Genomic DNA, 18,951 nt, shown 5'->3' with positions numbered 1-18,951 from the left:
GGGGCAGTTGGCAGGCAGTGGAAACGCAGCTTAATTGTGCATTTTTACCACCCCCCAACCACAAGTCTATACAAAGCCTTGGTCATATTTATTGTCAAGTTTACTGATGCATACCAGCACTGCTAAACTAGGTTTGGGTACCTAAGCTCCAAAAAACTCTGGACAAATTGCGGACCTCCGACCCGTAGTTGAAGATCTGTCTTTGGCATCAATACAGGCATACACATTAGAAAGTCAAAATCCTAATCTGCATACTTTTTCTAGGTTAGCTATCCAGAAATGACTAAAGCCAATGGACTGGTATGACATCCAGGCAGCCAGCATTTTCAGGAGCAGTAGTCAAAACAGAAGTTTCCACATTCTCTCTAATTAAAGAGAAATAACAGAAGGACTGAATGGACAGATTTTCCAGCAGCAAACAGTCCCTAGGGTAGGAATATCAAACTCAATTTCATGGTGGGCCACATCAGCATTATGGTTGCCCTCGAAGGGCTGGTTGTATCTGTAAGACTATATTATTATTATTATACAGGATTTATATAGCGCAAACAGTTTGCTCAGCGTTTTACAATATAACAGGAGACAATACAGCAACAATACAGTTCAATACAAGAGGGTTAGGAGGGCCCTGCTCCATGGAGCTTACAATCTTGGAGATATAAATGTATCTACTCTTTATCATTAAATAATTGCCTCTGCATTTGAATATCACTGGTTTTAGTAATACCTTAAAGTGTTACTAAACCCACAACAGTAACATCAGTCTATATATGCAGTAAAACATGCTTGCTATACTCACTGTGAAATCTATGGGGTTAACCTTCTGCATTGTGTAAAAATAACATTTGATCCTGACTTCTCTGTTCCTCCTTTTGTTCAAATGTTCACGTGTTTCCTCCTGATAAGACAGTGTGAACCATAGGCATTTTGCACATGCTCAGTTTATTCTTTGATCTCCTCCTTCTTCTACTGTCCCCAATCCATCTACTGAAAGAACTGAGCTTTGGGGGCAAGCTGCACATGCTCAGTGGGGTATGTATCATTAGTGTTTTTTTTTTCTTGGGAGGGTACATGTGATCAGCACAGGGCCAATCAGCACTGTCCAGACAGAGGGTCAGGGGTCATGCAGCCTCACAGGACAGTCAGAGGAGAAAACGCCTCCTACAAGATTAACCAGTGCTCTGCTGAACACTGATAGAAGTCACAAAACTGCTCTAACTGCTGATGAGAAAAGATATTAAGCAGTTTAAATTTACTAAAATAATTGCATTTCCATGTTCTGTGTACTGTGGAAGACCGGATATGGTGAATGCAGGGTCCTGGGTTTAGTAACACTTTAAGTAAAAACTAGCTCTAAAAGTAGACGTCTAGTAAAAACAATGGCAAGCAGATATTTAACTGTACAGCTATTGTACAATTTCTTAAAAAATTAGTTTTGGTAACAGGGGATGAAGCTTAGAAGCAGAAAGTGCAGGGTCTGGAGGAGGACCAGAGCAGGGTCTGGAGGAGGACCAGAGGAGGGCTGGAGTCATCTGCTGTAGTCTGCTAAATGTTGACACCAGGGGAGGTGGAGACAAGGGGGTGCTGTAGCTGCACAGAGAGGAGGGTGCTACAGCTGCAGAAGAGGTATGAGGACCACATGACATGGCCTGGCGAGCCTTGTGTTCGACATGTGTGCCCTAGGAGGTTGAAAGCCATGGTGGTACACTAAGGCTACATTCACACTAGTGTTGTGTGCAGGCGGCAGAGAGGCGTTTGGGAAGCGTTTTTACCGCTTCCCAAACGCCTCTGCCAATTCTGCACATTACAGCACATGGTGCTGTTCTAACGGGAGCGTTTGCATCGTGTCTCGTTGCGTCGCGGCAAAACGGACGCCTCTGGTCAAGTCAGGAGGCGTTGAAGCCTCCTATTCTAGTCTATGGTGCCGCTCCGCAAACGCCCGGCTGGCGTTTGCAGTGCAGTTGCGACGTGGTTGCGGGGCATTTGTGGAGCGGTAACACCATTCAAACTGTATTATAGGGGTTTGTGGGGCGTTTTTAATGCTCGGCAAATGTCTAGCAACAGCCACTAAACCGCGCATGCGGCGTTTGCGGAGCGTTTGCCGAGCGTTAAAAAACCCTCCGCAAACACCAGACCAACGCTTGCCAAACGCTATAGGGGCATTTGGCAAGCGTTAGTAAAACAGCCAAGTAATGTAAGTAGTGCTTATTACTTCATCAGGCTACAAGGACAAGGATATTTACAGCATGTGGATTACACATGCAGTTATCATTTAAAGGGGACATTGCATGAAAATGAAAGATTCACTTATCTTGCAGGCCCTCCTTCCTAAATAAAAATTGCACAGTTAAATTGAGAAAGAAAAAGCAATGCCTAGAAGAAAAAAGTAAAAGTTACTCATCTTACAGCCTGGTTTCTGCCCTCTTTGACTATGCAAGGGTATTGCAAAATCCTGGAAAAACGAAGGATCACAAATCTTTTGAAAAGATGCTCTATCACAGGAGTGCATTTGCCACTGCAGCCATGGGCTGTACATCCAAAAAGCTAAAATGATTAAAATAATGATCTGCCAATGTAGCAAAACATCACAAAAGTCAGACATGCCAAAACATTTTTTAAAGCAATGCATTATGGTACGTGCATTTGGATGATATTTAAAATGAATGGCACAGCAACATGTCAGTGCATACAACAATGCCAGGCGTATAGATCAGCCGCCTGGTGCTGTAGAGTGACTAAGTTTGAAAATGTCTTGCATATTGCAGTTTTGAGGGTGTTGACATTCAAAATTGCATTTCAACATATCGACATGTTGAATCACACACGATACTGTATGATTTTCAATCATATCTGGTGCGAGGAAATGTTTAATGGCTTTGTACATTTTTTAAAAAATGTAATATAAAAATATATGTAGGTAAATATGAAGGTTTACGTTACTATTTTATATTCTCCTTTTGCACCAACAGGTGGGCACTTCTTTTCATGTGTTTCCGCTTTGTCCATACTTTTGGCTGAAATTTTTTAAACTGTTCAATAATGAGATAGTGAATGAGCCAGAGCAATGACTCGCTGCAGTCGCTCATCTCCTATCAGACTACAAATTGACTAATAATATACGTCAGATTAACAGATATACAAGTGGTTATTGATATAAAGGAACACACTTTCAGTATGCTGCCTGCAGTTGAAAAGAGAGAAGAATATCTGTTAATTTCATTTTGTCACTCCAAATTAAATTCCAGTAACATTGTTTCTATTGCTTTTCTTTACAGTTCACAGCACAAATGTTTTAATCTTCAAGTGAAAATTACATTTCTCTCCAGCCAACTATGTACATACTGTTTTGTTAAAGTAAACCTAAACCCAATAATAAATGCATAATATATTGCACCTTACTAGTAAATAGATGTGGCAGCTGCATTCATTTTCTTTTTTTGAGGCTTTTTTCTCTTTATTTTCACCAGGTGATCCTACAAGTTACACATTTCTTGCTCTAGAGTGACAACGTTTACTCCCTCTACTTTATATTTGGCTAGCCATATACGTTCTGATTTCTCTAGCTCAACAGATGCCTCCATCCATATTAAATATGGATGCAGGAAATTCCAGCTATTGTACTTTGACAGCTGGCACCCTTGGCTGTCAGAATGTCCAAACAGTGACTGCATCTGAATGGCTGCAGTCACTGTTCAAGAATGAATTTTTCCGCCTAGCTTCTTTGATTTTTACATCAAAGTATCTTGAGCCATGGGGCAAATTTTGGCTGAATCAACAGGATTCAGTTGACATTTAAAGTGGTTGTAAACCTCAAATATGAAATATAAACAAAGCATATCCCTCTATAGTGTCTACTTGTCTCAGTTCAGAGCACTAAGTGTCATTTCTGTCTGCTGCTTTGTACCTCTGCTATCAGCATGAACCACTTCTGACAAGTATTCTTGACACCAACAGAAAAAAAGGTGACAGGGGAGGGAGCTCCAGCAGATTGACAGCCCCAGCTCTGTTCCTGTGTGCTGTGTGAAGGGGGTGTGCCTCTTCTCTCAAATCAGCTCTCCACCCCCTCTTTTTCTGACAATTTAGACAAGCTTTATAAATTCTGGATTTTGAATGATGCAGAGAAGTGAAGACTGCAGACAGACAAGTACTACTTATGTAGGAGGATTTGTTTCAACTCTGTGTGTCACCTGAGGCCAGTCACTTCACTGGGTTTACAACCACTTTACGGTGTGTATTGGGCAGCATATGGAGGAGCAGTGTTGTCATTCTAAGCCTGGGTTCACAATGATGCGTTGTGGAATTTGCAACGTTTTCTGATCAAATTCCACATCACATCAGAATCACACCCAGTTCATGCGAACTGCTGCGGGTGTGTATGTTAACTTAACCAATTCAATACCGGGCAATTTTACCCCCTTCCTGCCCAGGCCAGTTTTCAGGTTTCAGCGCTCTCACATTTTGAATGACAATTGCGCAGTCATACAACACTGTACCCAAACTAAAATTTTATCATTTTCTTCACACAACTAGAGCTTTCTTTTGGTGGTATTTAATCACCGCTAGGGTTTTTATTTTTTGCTAAATTAACAAAAAAAGACCAAAACGTTTGAAAAAAACACGTTTTTCTTTGTTTCTGTTATAAAAGTTTGCAAATAAATAATTGTTCTTCATAAATTTAGGCCAAGATGTATTCTGCTACATGTCTTTGGAGAAAATAACCCAAATTAGGACGTATGTTTTAGTTTGCAGGAAAGTTATAGAGTTCACAAACTATGGTATAGATCTGAATATTGATCAATCCTGAAGTACTGACAGCCAGTCTAATTTCTTGAGGTCCAAGAATGTCAGAACAGTACAGATATCCCCCAAATGACCCCTTTTTGCAGAGTAGACAGTGAGACGTACTTCATAAGAGGTATGGCGAGTTTTTTGAAGTTGTATTTTTTTTGTCATAATTTTTCGGAAAATGAAAAAATTAAAAAAATTAGTTTCACTATTTTTTTTTTACATATTGTCACCAGTGCAGTACAGCGTCATCATATAACTGGCATGGCGGTGTTTTTTTTTATTTTTTATTAATTTTTATTTCTTTTTTTTAAGATTTTTTTTCATATTTCACTATGACCAAACTAGTACAATGTTACCATAGTAACATTGTACTACTTTGGGGAAGTGATCAGTATTTTTTTTTTTTTTACACAATTTGCTTATAGCAAAGAATTACTTTGCTATAAGCAAGCATTTACCTGAATGACATCGATTCATTAAGGGTTTTTTTTTTTTTTTGTGTGCTTAGCTGTGATTTGGCCACATCTAATCACATGATATGTGCATGTGATTAGCTGTGACCATTCACAGCTAGCCACTAGTATACAATGGATGGCATGAATGAAGCCATCCATTGTATACAACTGTCATGTGATCTGCTGTGATTGGTCACAGCAGGTCACATGGTACCGGTAACGGGGGCCGATACTCAGATCTGTCATCGGCCGTGTCTGAGGTGACAGATCGCGCCGCTGCTCCGCTCTGCAGGTGTGCAATCTGCGCATGTGCGGTAGGACGCCATATGGCGTCCACCCGGAACGCTGATGACATTTGCCGGCCGCCATTCGGCCATAGGGCGGGCGGCAAATGGTTAACAACACCCTGAAAGAGACCGCTAAACGCGGCGCGATGTACAGAATCAGATCGCATAGGTGTGAATACCTATGCGATCCGATTCTAGTGCGGACCAAAAAAAGGGTCCTGCACGTTTTTGGTGCGGGTGCGGTGTGATAAGAGCCATACAAAATGTATGGCTCCAATCGCACCACACACAAATCGCATGTGATTTGCACAGGAATGTGGTGCGGTTCCTGTGCGAATCACATGCGATATACCACACCGCACATATATGATCCCAGGCTTAAGACAGGAAGTGTGTTAGGACTACAGAACAAAGCATAGAGGGAGGTGTTCTGTAGTCCACAGGGGTAACTTAGGAATTGCTGAAAACACTGCTTGAGATTTCAGTACATCGCCTGCACTGACAAAGCGCACCTGTCGTTAGTCGCTCAGTGGATCTGGCGGGTTGACAGTTATTTTTATTTACTTACATCATTTGTAAAGAGGGGAAATGTATATGTATTGAAGAGATTTACTGATTATGTTTTTATTTTTATTTTGCTGCTATTTACAGGCAGTCCCCAGGTTATGAACATGATAAAGTCTGTAGGTTTGTCCTTAAAGTGGAGCTCCACCCAAAAAGGGAAGTTCTGGGAAGACTGGTCCTCCACTCCCCAGTAAGGATTGCCACCTCTGGGGAGCAGGTACCCAAAATTGACAGGTACCCACTCCCACTTCCCCTGTGATCGCCTAGGCAATCAGAAGCTGAAGTTGTTGTCCTCCCTCTGCGAAGTCTTTTGGGAAATGTGACAGATCCCAGAAGACTACGGGACCATTCACAAAGCACAGTGCTTCTTGCGCATGTGTAGTGGGCACCTGGCTATGAAGCTGCAAGCTGTCACAGCCGGGTACCCACACTGAAGATGCTGGCGCTGGGAACACGGATGAAACGGGCTGCGGGGAGGACACCATGGGGTTTATTTACTAAAGCTGGAGAGTCCAAAATCAGACTCCCTTCTGCATAGAAACCAATCAGCTTCCAGGTTTCATTGCCAAAGCTTCATTGAACAAGCTGAGGTTAGAAGCTGATTGGTTTCTATGCAGAAGGGAGTCTGATTTTGGACTCTCCAGCTTTAGTAAATAAACCCCCATGGGACCGAGGGACAGGTGAGTGGCTATTTTTTAAAAGTCAGTAGCTACAGTTTTTGTAACCGCTGATGTTATTTTTTCACAATATGACTGGAACTCCCCTTTAAGTTGAATTTGAATGTAAGTTGGAACAGGTACATAGCTCAAGCCAAGAAAAAAACTATTTTTAAGTATTTTGGATAGCATAGGGAAGGTTTAACACCCCTGTAACTTTTATTTTGCTGTCTGTGCTATTGTTCAGAGGATTTCACCTCACTTTATGTCCCTGTGAAAATTGGATTTTGAACATTTTGGGTTGCCATGGAAACAAGGATTGGTGATAAACCCTCAGTGGGGACACCGCCATGGAAACAAGGATTGGTGATAAACCCTCAGTGGGGACACCTTTTTCCCTTGATAACTTTTACAGGAGTGAATTTCCCTTTCTAGGGGTAGATTTCCTCTCACTACTTGTTTCTCCCTTCATTGTTAAAGTGGAGATCCACCCAAAAGTCGAAGCTCAGCTTATCTGCCTCTAACCCCCCCCTGCTGCCACATTTGGCACCTTTTGGGGAGAGGGTTGACAGGTACCCGCTCCCACTTTCCATTTGAGGACTGCGGCCCATTCATAAAGTGCAGTGCGATTCACGCATGTACTGTAGGAGACCAGCTGTGAAGCCACAAGGCTTCACTGCCAGTTTCCCTCAGTCAAGATAGCAGTGCCAGCACCCAACTGAAGAATTGGCTTGGGGTGAGGACACCGCTGGATCCCTGGACAATATAGCTGCTGACTTTTATTTTTTGGGAGGAGGGGGAGGAACTCCTCTTTAAGTACGAGTTGTTCGTAACTCGGATATTCGTACCTTGGGGACTGCCTGGATATTGTTGGTGTCAGTATGATGGCTATCTAGAGTCATAAAAAAAAGCTGGATTTCAGAGAGAGCTTTGGCTTTAAAGTATAACTAAAGGCTAAACCTTTTTATTTTTGGATAGAGTGGTTGTTATTGCTGCCTGTGTCCCAATTAGGGAGAATTGCTCTCAGTATTTGTTCCGTTTAACATTATCACCAAGAGTAAAAGTAAAAGAAAACCCACATTTTGGGTTGTCACCAGAACAGGAATAGAAGGAATTCTTATTATGTAGACATTATTTCTGGTGACTACCATGGATACTCTGCAGGGCTTTCCACTCACTTTCTGTTTTGACTATGGGACAGGATGTGGAGGGTAATCACTCCAATGGGACACATGTAGCAAAAGTAACCCAAAAAGTAACCTCCCTTACACTATACCCTTTTTTGGTGTCAGTGGAAGGAGTGGTAACCCATCGTTGGTGTCAGTGAAATGAATAGGTGAATAGTGCTACATGGTTGGTGTCATTGGAAGGAATAGTGCTTTGTATCAGTGGGAGGAACAGTGCCCCAAAGGCCAGGTGAAGGCAAGCAAAGGGCCATATTTGGCCCACGGGCCACAGTTTGGAGACCATTGTGCTGTCTAGATAGATTCATGTACAATGCAACTTCTGCTTAACAGCAAAGATAGTCAGCTGTCAGCTGGGAGATTAGAGAGTAAAGAGAACGGACAGGGTTTCTTTTAGGGTCAGTTCACACTGCATGCATTTCAGTTGCGTTTTTTCTGCATCCAAACGCACAGAAAGTAGGTTACATGGTTGTCAGTGTCATAGTTCACATCAGTGCTTGCAGTTCCAGTGAGTTCCAGTTGCAGAAAAAAAAGTAGAACATGCTGCATTTTTTCTGCACAGAACTGTATTGGGATGCAGTAAAACGCATCAAAAACGCACCGGAACGCACTAAAAACCGCACTATCCCCATTTAAATTGAAGAAAAAGAGAGGGAAAAAAATGAACTGGATTGCATGAAATGTACTGGAACGCGTCAAAAACGCACCAGAACGTGCATGCAAAAATGCATCCGGAACACATCTGGACTGCATTTCTATAGTGTGAACCGGCCCTAAGGTCTCATGCGCACTGGACGTTTTTACAGTTTTTTGTCGTTTTGGGTGTCAGGCCGTTTTTTCTACAGCCAGTAAACTCCCCAGCATATTATCCTATGTGTTTATGCACACATAGGTTTTTATCGGTGTTTTTGGCAGGGGCATTTTCAGGCTACTGATCTACTGTATTTGAAGCTGTAAAAACACTGAAAAATGTGGCTATTCAGTGTTTATGAGCGTTTTTGAGCCTCAGGCTTTTGTGGGGGTATAGTTTTCCTAAAATGCCAAAAAACACGAATGCAAAAAATTTGACATTTTTAACACGGCATTCTGCAGCTAACACTGTTGGCGTTTTTATAATGCCCAGTGTGCATACGGCCTGAAGCAGAGATGGATATAGTAGGGTTGATTTATTAAAACTAGGGAGTGCAAAATCTGGTGCAGTTCTGCATTGAAACCAATCAGCTTCCAGGTTTTTTGGTCAACGCTTAATTGAACAAGGTGAAGTTAGAAGCTGATTGGCCACCATGTACAACTGCACCAGATTTTGCATTCTCCAGTTTTAGTAAAATCAACCCCTGAATTCTGAATTGCTATCCCAGGGGTCTCCAAACTTTCTAAACAAACGGCAGGTTTACTGCCCTCCAGACTTTAGGAGGGCCAGACAGTGGCCAGTGGGAGTAGAAAATCCCCCTGGATTAGTGGGAGTAGACAATGTCCCAGGCTTGGTGGTCAAAAAAATTTCAAAGTGGTCAGTAGGAGGAGGAATAGTGGCCCATTGTTGATATCAGTGGAATAAATTTTACCCATTTGTTGTTGTCAGTGAAAGAAACAGATCCCATTTGTTGGTGTCATTGGAATAGTGCCCCATGGTGAGTGTCAGTGGAAGGAGTAGTGCCTTGTATCAACGGAAGGAACAATGCCTAAAGGGCTGGATGAAGGCAAGGAAAGGGCCACATCTGACCTGTGGAACACAGTTTGGAGACCGCTGCGCTATCCAAATAGATTCATGTACAATGTAACTGCTGCTCATCAGTAAAGGTGGTCTATACAATGACTTTTGAAGTGTTAGGCTGGCCATACACTATACATTTTTCTTACAATTTTCTGTTCAATTTCTGCCCAATTACCTTTAGATTTACCCTCAACTATGTAGAGCAAGGGCCTGCCTAATTGGATACAATTGAAAGTGTTGTTTAGGTTTGACCTCATATTATATGGTTTTTGGTAAATCTAAAGCAAAATTCTGAAGAAAATTGTATAATGTATGGCCAGCCTTAGCAAAGGTAGAGCATATAATATTACTATGGCCATCTGTTCAGTGGCAGATAATTCCAGCCAACTTACATCCCAAAGCATTCAAGCATCTTAATTGATAGTGTAAACTCTATGCTCCAGTGTGTTCCAAAGATCTCTGCTGCTGAAAGGTGTGAAGTAGCAGATAATTAGCTGTTTACATTTTCTTCAAATTTACTTAGTAACCCATTCTCACAATTTCCTGTAAATTAAAATTCTGTAAGCAAATACACTGACTTATTTGTACATTTACAATATGAGCTTTCAACAATATTGCCCGAGTATAATCTTTGCTGCAGTTAAAAAAATTATTTCTACTACCGCTTGAAAGAAAAAAAACAATTGAATACTAATACTCAATACTTCATACTTTTTATTTGCACCAACATTAAACTTTCCAGGACAGTACATCTTGTTCTTTTGAAAAACAACAGACTTAGGCCCCTTTCACACGGGCAGTTAGATTTCAGCTTTTAGCTGCAGTTAGAGGAACTTACTTACCGCAGCTAAATGCAGACAGTGCATTCCTATGGCTCCTTTCACACACTGCGTTTAGCAACGTTTTCATAACATACGGTTTTATGCGTTTAGGAAAAATAAAGTTGACTGTGTCCAGGAGCGATGTACCGCAGCTATCTGTACATAAATGCAGTTAATCGCAGTACACAGAGAAAATAAGTAAACAGCTGCATTAGAAAAGGCAAGAATTTACTACCGCAGCTAAACGCAGCTGCATGCAAACGCACATACAAACACAAGTGATCTCTGTGCCAGGAGTGTTGGAATTTCAAAATAAAAAAACCTGCATTTACAAGTGGCAGAACAAGTGCCCATGTGAAAGAGGGCTTAGTCTCCATGTACACACACATTTTGGTTTTTTTAAGCTCAATAAATGCTGGAAAAAATGCTGGTAATAGCATTTTTAGTAGCATTTTAGTAACATTCAGAAGCATTAGAGTTTTAATTAGCATTTTTACAGTATATGTAGAGGGGAAAAAAAGCTGTTAGGAGCATTTTAGTAGCGTGTAGCAGCATTAAGGAGTTTTTCTGCTGGAAAAATGCTCCAAAATACTCTACAAAAACTAATTTTTTTCTGTTCTTAGATGCTGAAGCTCAAAAAATGCTGACGGTCTAAAGTAGTGTGCATGGACACATAGGATAACACTATTTAGCATCTAGGAGCAGAAAAAAATGCTAATAACAGCTTCTAGGAGCTTAAAAAAATGCTAGTGTACATGGAACCTTAATGCGATACTAAAGGTTCTTTTTTTTTGTAAAATAACAAACATGTCTATACTTACCTGCTCTGTGTAGTGGTTTTGCACAGAGCAGCCTCCTCTTCTCGGGTCCCCCTGCAGACTCTCCTAGCTTGCTATGGCAGCACCCACTGCTCCGTGTGTCCATTCACACACGGAGCCGCAGATTGGCCCCGCCCCTTCTCTCCTCATTGGCTGACTGACTGTGATTGACAGCAGTGGGAGCCAATGGCTCCCACTTGCTGTCTCAGCCAATAAGGAGGCAGAGACCTGGGACAGCTGAGTCTGTCATGCACATCACTGAATCTCGATGGGGCTCAGGTAAGTAATGAGGGGGTTGGGGGAACTGCTGCACACAGAAGGTATAAACCTTTATTTATAAATAAAACCTTGAGCCTTTACAATCGCTTTAATTATTATTATTATACAGGATTTATATAGCGCCAACAGTTTGCACAGCGCTTTACAAAATGAAGGCAGACATTACAGTTACCATACAAGTTGGTACAAGAGGAAACAGAGGGTCCTGCTCATGGAGCTTACAATCTAATGGCCAGATTAAAATGGAAAAAAGAAAGCCAAAAAAGAGAATGAATGCAGCCATCACATCTAAGAATTGGTAAGCTGTAATAAAATAAATGCTTGCTTTTGGGTTTAATACCTCTTTAAGGGGACTCTCTAACAAAAAAGCACTTTAACATACACAATTTTACTAATGAGATAAAATAATATACCAAACAATATGGAGCAAATACTGCACACCAGGTTCAGTTTAATATGTCTTCCATGTGGAATCTAGTTTTGGCCCACCTGGGATCCTTATGCCTGGTACATACCTGATTTTTTCTTCTATTCATTCAACTAAGCGGGGTGGTAAAAAAAAACGAGGAGCTCTCTGTACTAACTATGCGATGTTAGTGCAGCGATCTCCCTGCCGTGCTATTGTGTTCTGACATGGGGACTGCCCCCCACCAAAACACTTGCAGCCATTGGCTGAGAGTACTGATCAGATGCTGATCAGCTGCTGGTTTTCCAGTATGCCCATTTGACAGAAGCCAGTTGTGAGATTGCCTGTTGTCGGACAAGCAGCTGTACACGTGCTTAAAGTCCGTCGGTTTGTACTGTAATGGCTGATTTCAGACAATATTCTACTCGTGTGTGTACGGGGCTTTACTCTCTCAGGATTCCTGGTGGGGTGATCACTGAATTCTTCCATGTGGAGTAAAGACTGAATCTAGTGTGCAGGGTTTGCTCCATATTGTTTCGTGGGACTGGGTGGAGAGACAGGCTCAGGAGCTATGTCTACAGATATCCATGTTTGGGATTTTGTGGTCCTTATCTATGGATAAATTACCAAAAAAGGATGGGAAAGGTTATGTTTTCTGGGGAAAATTCATCCTAAAGCAGTATTAATCCCAAAACTAAAAAGGTAGGCACTGCCATGCCCCAAACAGCTGTACACGTACAGTCCGGGGATGCCAATAAACCATTAACAACGCCTTTAAAAACTACCTGCACCTGATTCAGGCAGTTCTGGTAAAATTACCAACATATGAGACAAATTCAGGGACTTCTTTCTACCTCCACTTTAACAACTTTATCGCTTTGGTAGCAACAGATTCCTAAAGAATTTCTACCAGTTTGCAGATTAGGAAAACATCAGTAATTAAGAGCAGTTCTAAGTTCAGAGGTATGCCAGCGCTCAGAGTGGGGCATGTATGTGCTGAGAAGCTGTCATGTATGTGACAATGTCCCAGTTAGCCCCATTTGGCTGTCAGCTGGGGGACTGGAAAGAGTAAAGAGAATTGACAGGGTTTCTTTAAAGCAGAGATAGAAACGGTATTTAGACTTGCTTTACAACATAATGCTGAACCATGAGCCAGTGATGTCAAGAACCTCTGACTCCATGCGGCTTTCATATCAAAAGCTTAATTACAAGGTGCTGAATCTCCAACTCGGCAACAGCAGCATAATATAAAAGGTAAAGCAGTTGCTACATTGTTAAAAATTGTCTACAATACAAATTTAGCTCAACGTGTGAAAGCCACTTTGTTCTTTAGTGACAATAATGTTCCACTCCTAACAGACTGCCTATACCAGTATAATAAAGTGCACCTGACAAAAAAGCAAATATTAAAAATAATCTTGGTGTGTGTATACTTAGTTCTGTATGACCTCTATTGGTTTGATAATATACCTTTAAATGTTGCGCTCCTTAATACCACAATATCAAAATATTACATGCGGAGGAACTTATAAAGAGGATCAATAGGTGGTATATTACAGCTAAAGGAGGGATCAATCCCTGCAGGGATAAGCAGCCCACACAGGATATCTGTATTAATCCAAAAGGAAGGCTGTTACAACTTATCCATATAGAGTTAATTGTGGCAGGTTCCAAGGAGGGTGAACCACAAGTGTGTATAGCCTAATTACAAGCATTAAAGGAGGTGAGCATACATCTTTACAAATTGGAGGATTCACTGAAAGTCACAAATTGAAGATTGATAATCACTCTGTCACAAATATTGGACTATATTTGATTGATGGGACTATTATTATATATATTAAATTGGTTTGATGGTATAATATATTTTTTATATAACTTGGTCACTTATGAATGTTGATCCCTTTAAAATTTAAGGGGTGTCACATTATAGGAAGAATATAATATTTTGATATTGTGGTATTAAGGAGCGCAACATTTAAAGGTATATTATTTTTTGTGCACAGTTGAAGTTATGTGTTTAACGTTGGCGATCCATCTGAAATAATTTAGTTTGGCTCGCAAGTCACACAAACATATATATTTTTTTCTCTATTGGTTTGATGTTTCATCACACTGCATGCTGGGAGTCTCCCAAATCCATATGAAAATTTAGACTTTTTAGAAAGTCAGAGCTTGCGCACACCTATGTCATCCCACAATCTGATGTGTGCACTAATGAGAGGAACTTTTGTAATATTATTTCATGCAGTTACCATCGTGCACTCCAGTGAGGGATTTCTACCCAGGTGGCATCATGTTTTATTGTGCAGCAGGAACACTTGCCGCCTTAGAGACCATTCAAGCCATAGCTTGTTGAACACAGTAATGCAATTTACAGAAGTTGATGCGAGGTGGCTCCATTCAATCTGAATGGCACCTACTCAGCACACTGGGGTTGCAGAGCAATGTGCAGCAACAAATTAGCATGCATTTTGGTGCCGCTTGAACCTTTTTTGTCTATTGTGGTGTGCTAGGCAGCCCATTTAAATCCATGGCCCGCCCTAACACAGCACACATTAACGCACATTCGTTTCACGCTTCAGAGCAGACCGGGCTGGTGCAAAGAGCAAATTAGATCACCTCCTCCCACGCTTACCTCCAGGACTTCTCCAGAACCTCCCCCATCCTCTGGAACTCCCTACCACAGCATGTCCGGTCAGACCCCACCCTGTGTGCCTTTAGGCGATCTTTGAAAACTCACTTCTTCAGGGAAGCCTACCCCACCTCCACCTAAGAACTGTACTTTAATCACCTCCACCAGATCATCCCCCACATCCATCAACTTTTGTATCACCTCCCCCTTCCTTTAGATTGTAAGCTCCACGAGCAGGGCCCTCACATTCCTTCTGTACTGAAAGTATTGTAATTGTACTGTCTCCCTTATATTGTAAAGCACTGCGCAAACTGTTGGGGCTATATAAATCCTGTATAATAATAATCTCCTACTGTCCCTACATATTCCATTCCTTGGAGTCCCCTGGTCCAACCATGTTGCAGAATTTGGGACCCCAGATGATGCTACTTGTATGAGAAGGAAGGCAGATATTCAGTGATAAATAGCTTCTGTAGTAATGGTTGCTGGCTTTCATTTCCTATAATGACAAATCTTCTTTAAGAGCTGACACTACAGAAGAAATCACACTAATTATATTTTACCCCTCCAGAGATTTTACATCCCATTATCTGTGCCCATGAACTGTATGCTTAGTGTTAATCTAGCAGTCATTAGTTTCTTCCATTATTAATAACATTTAAGAATGAATTCACCTCTTCAGCAAAGAATCAACATCTACTCTGGGTCTCATATCAGAGGCAGAAGAGGAGCTATCAGCTCTGACCAGTTCTTCCCTGCTGGACTAAAGAACACATTTTCTACCAATCCCCTGCAGCTTCTTTACAGCCCCTCCTAATCTACCTGCACCCCAGTGATAGCTGTATGGCCTTTTGGCTTTTGTCAGGGTAGGTTTCCTGATTATTTTAATAACTGGGTTTGCATATCCGTTAATGCCCATGTATAAAAAGTCTAAATGGCAGCACAGTGACTTAATGGTTGGGCACCACAGTGCCTAAATGATTAGAACTTCTGCCTGGCAGCACTAGCGTTGTTGGTTCGAATCTCAACCATGGCACCACCTGCCTGGAGTTTGCATGTTCTTCCTGCGGCTGGGTTTCCTCCCACACTCTAAAGACATGCTGGTAGGTTAATTGGCTCCTATCTAAATTGGCCCTAGTATGTATATATATGAATGTGAGTTAGGGACTGTGACAGAATGCCTGTCACCCCAATTGGGTGACTTCATCAGAGAACTGCTTCTTCACAGGACCAGGGTATTATAGCATTGCACCCAAGACTAGGTGACACTAGCTGAGGTACAACTGGAACTGTTTATTGAACAGAAATACCAATTTGTTTATACTTCAGGAATAGGGACAGTCCCCACATGAACAATAAAACAAATATTATACATTAGGATAAACACCCCACGACGGTTTGGTAACAAAGTAAAGTGGACATAATACTAATCACATCTCCAGGAGGACTAGCAGACAGGCAGAAACAATAGGTAACTCACTTAACAATGGGAATGCACACCTAGGAGGAACACGATGGTAGAAAGACAGTAAACACATAACACCTTAATAAACCGATTACACCAAGAGTCCTCAGCATCAGGTTGTCTTGAGCTGATTATATCAACATCTTCCTAGAGTTTATGATTCTAGGAAGAGGAGCTGAAGCAGACAATGCTGGGTTGGGCACAGAGACCCCAAATCTGTATCCTGGTCCTCCAGTTCTCAGAATCTGTGTGCTTTGGGGAGACATGGGCTTGAATCTGAATTAAACTACTCCAAAGAACCCCGCAGGCACACACCTCCCACAGGATAGAGCCCCCTCAGATGCCAGGGCCATGATCAGTAGGCAAGAGGCTAGCCTGCAGTCCCCTCCAAAAGCCCCTGTCCTAGTTGGGTCCGTCACAGGGACCTTAGATTTTAAGCACCTTGAGGACTAGGGGCTGATGCGAATGTACAAAATAGATAAAGTGCTGCATAAACTGACGGCACTATATAAGTACTGGTAATTAATAAATCAAAGCAATTATCAGAATAAAGGTCAAGCACAGAAAACAGCTGCCTCCACTGTGTTTTCCGGAAAAAGCTCCATTTTATAATGACTAAGGAACATGCTATGCTATAGAATCACAGTAATCTCATTCACAGACTGTGCTCAAGCAGCCGTCTTCCACCTTTCACAGAGGGGCCCTTGCTCCTGACTGTAAACCCCCACCACCTGAAGCCACTCTAGTGGACTACACCTTTACTTTCTCAGTCTACCTGCAGGTAGTGAACATTAATTGAACTGTAGTAAACAGTGATATTGACAGTTTTCCTCACTTGCTGTCAAATGAGTGGCCATTGATTTGGCAGTTGTTTAGGTGGTGATTCCTGGATGGCATTCAGAATGAGATCAGCAGGAAGCTACTCTGAGATCAATGGCCACTGACTCAGCACAGCCCCGCATCTGCCAGCTCGGTACTCTTATGTTCATACAGCATGCTGGTTATATTAACCTGTTAGACGCTGTGCATTTGTATGTCTCATATGGTGTCAGTAAGTTTGTAACCCTCCTTCCCAGCTTGAGGTGTGATTACTATTTAGCCCTTGCTGTTGTCTATGTAGTGTTTATATCTGTTCCACCAGGTTAGATATATTGGATCCTTCCAATTCAAAAGACACATTTACAGACTCTATTTGTACTTTGTAATTTTGGTTTGTACTTTCCCTTCCACCCCCATCCACATCCCACACACATCTATATAAAGCTTTTCCCACTGATCTAGTGTTTATAAAACAATGTCCTTATGCCCTGATTTAAGACCAGTCCGAACAGTGACAGGCTGGATAAATATCTGCAAGGTGAGAGCAGTATTTAGAACAATGAATAGCTATATGAAGTGCATTACAGCCAGCTTCAGAATCACTAATCTGTTTTATGTTTCTACAGTTCCAAATGGAGCAAATAGACCGCAGGAAAATCCCATTTCCACCATACATAGCAACGATCAGAGCCAGGCAGGGAGCAAAATCAACCCTGGCATATAAAGCACACCAGCTGTAGAAAACAATACATAAGAGATCAACCTTGTATGTCAGTAAAGTGGAGCTTCACTCTGCTTAATCCCCACCACAGCCACCCCCCTAAATAAAATTCCCTAAGGCTACGTTCACACTAGCATTGTGTGCAGGCGGCACCGCTTCCCAAACGCCTCTGCCAATTCTGCACGTTACAGCACATGGTGCTGTTCTAACAGGAGCGTTTGCGTTACATCGCGTTGCATCGCGGCAAAATGGACGCCTCTGGTCGAGTCAGGAGGTGTTGAAGCCTCCTATTCTAGTCTATAGTGCCACTCCACAAACGCCTGGCCGGCGTTTGCGGTGTGGTTGAGGGGCGTTTGCGGAGTGCTAACACCATTCAAACTGCGTTATAGGCGTTTGTGGGGCGTTTTTAACGCTCGGGAAACACCTAGCAACCCCCGCTAAACCGTGCATGCGGCGTTTGCGGAGCGTTTGCCGTGTGTTCAAAAATGCTTCGCAAACGCTGGACCAATGCTTGCCAAACGCTATAGTGCTCACCGCCCTACCCACGCCACCATTGGCGGCTACAGGTATTGATCACCGGGTCCCGGACGGAAATTTCCACCAGCGCCCGGCGATCGCTGAGGAACACTGACAGGGGAGAGGTCTGTATATAAACAATGCAGATCTCTCCCCTGTCAACTCCAGCATAGCAGAGCAATACAAAGCAGCATGCTTACAACTTAAAACACACACAGGCCACATAGTAAAACATAACACAGCACACAGTTAACCCTTTGATTGCCCCAGATGTTAACCCCTTCCTGCCCAGTGTCAATAGTACAGTGTCAGTGCTTTTTATTAGCACTGATCACTTTATTATTGTCACTGGGGATGTCAGTGGCAGTTAGTCAGTGTCAGAATGGCCACCGCAGTCCTGGCCTGGTCATGAAGGGGGTAAATCTTCTGGAGGGCAAGTGGTTAACACAAAAGTTCTCCCTTTGCCCCTCTTCTCCAACACCACCATCTTTAATGGAAACATGGCTGACAGAAATGCCCACAATGTGTGCACATACATCAGATCCCCCATCTGTGCATATATCCCCAACATCATCCCCATATGCACCATTATCCTCAGCGTGTGTGTGCATGCAACAGATCCACCAATTCCTGGGTTGGGTAAGGGGTGAAGGTGGGGAGGGGGACTTGGATGTGTGACATCATCCTGGCCTAGGAAGGGATTTAGGAAGTAAAAACAAACAATAAAAAAATTTTTGCTTAAAAAAAAAAAAAAAAGGGCCAATGCGTAAGGGTCTGCACTCACTATGTGCATGAGGAAAAACACAGATAACTGCAATGACACATA

General features: G+C 42.2%; 1 protein-coding gene across 2 annotated transcripts in view; it reads right to left on the bottom strand.

Moving 5' to 3' along the window:
* The window catches only part of ARHGEF25 (Rho guanine nucleotide exchange factor 25), a 429,432-nt gene that overhangs the window by 218,539 nt on the left and 191,942 nt on the right, over positions 1–18,951 (bottom strand). The gene's annotated exons all lie outside the window — the stretch shown is intronic.

The sequence above is a fragment of the Staurois parvus genome, unplaced genomic scaffold (genome assembly GCF_062004578.1).
Source record: "Staurois parvus isolate SC_StPar_1 unplaced genomic scaffold, SC_StPar_1.0 ptg000023l, whole genome shotgun sequence".
Taxonomy (NCBI): domain Eukaryota; kingdom Metazoa; phylum Chordata; class Amphibia; order Anura; family Ranidae; genus Staurois; species Staurois parvus.
Note: the sequence above shows the minus strand (reverse complement) of the source record. Positions and strands in the feature narration are given on the sequence as shown.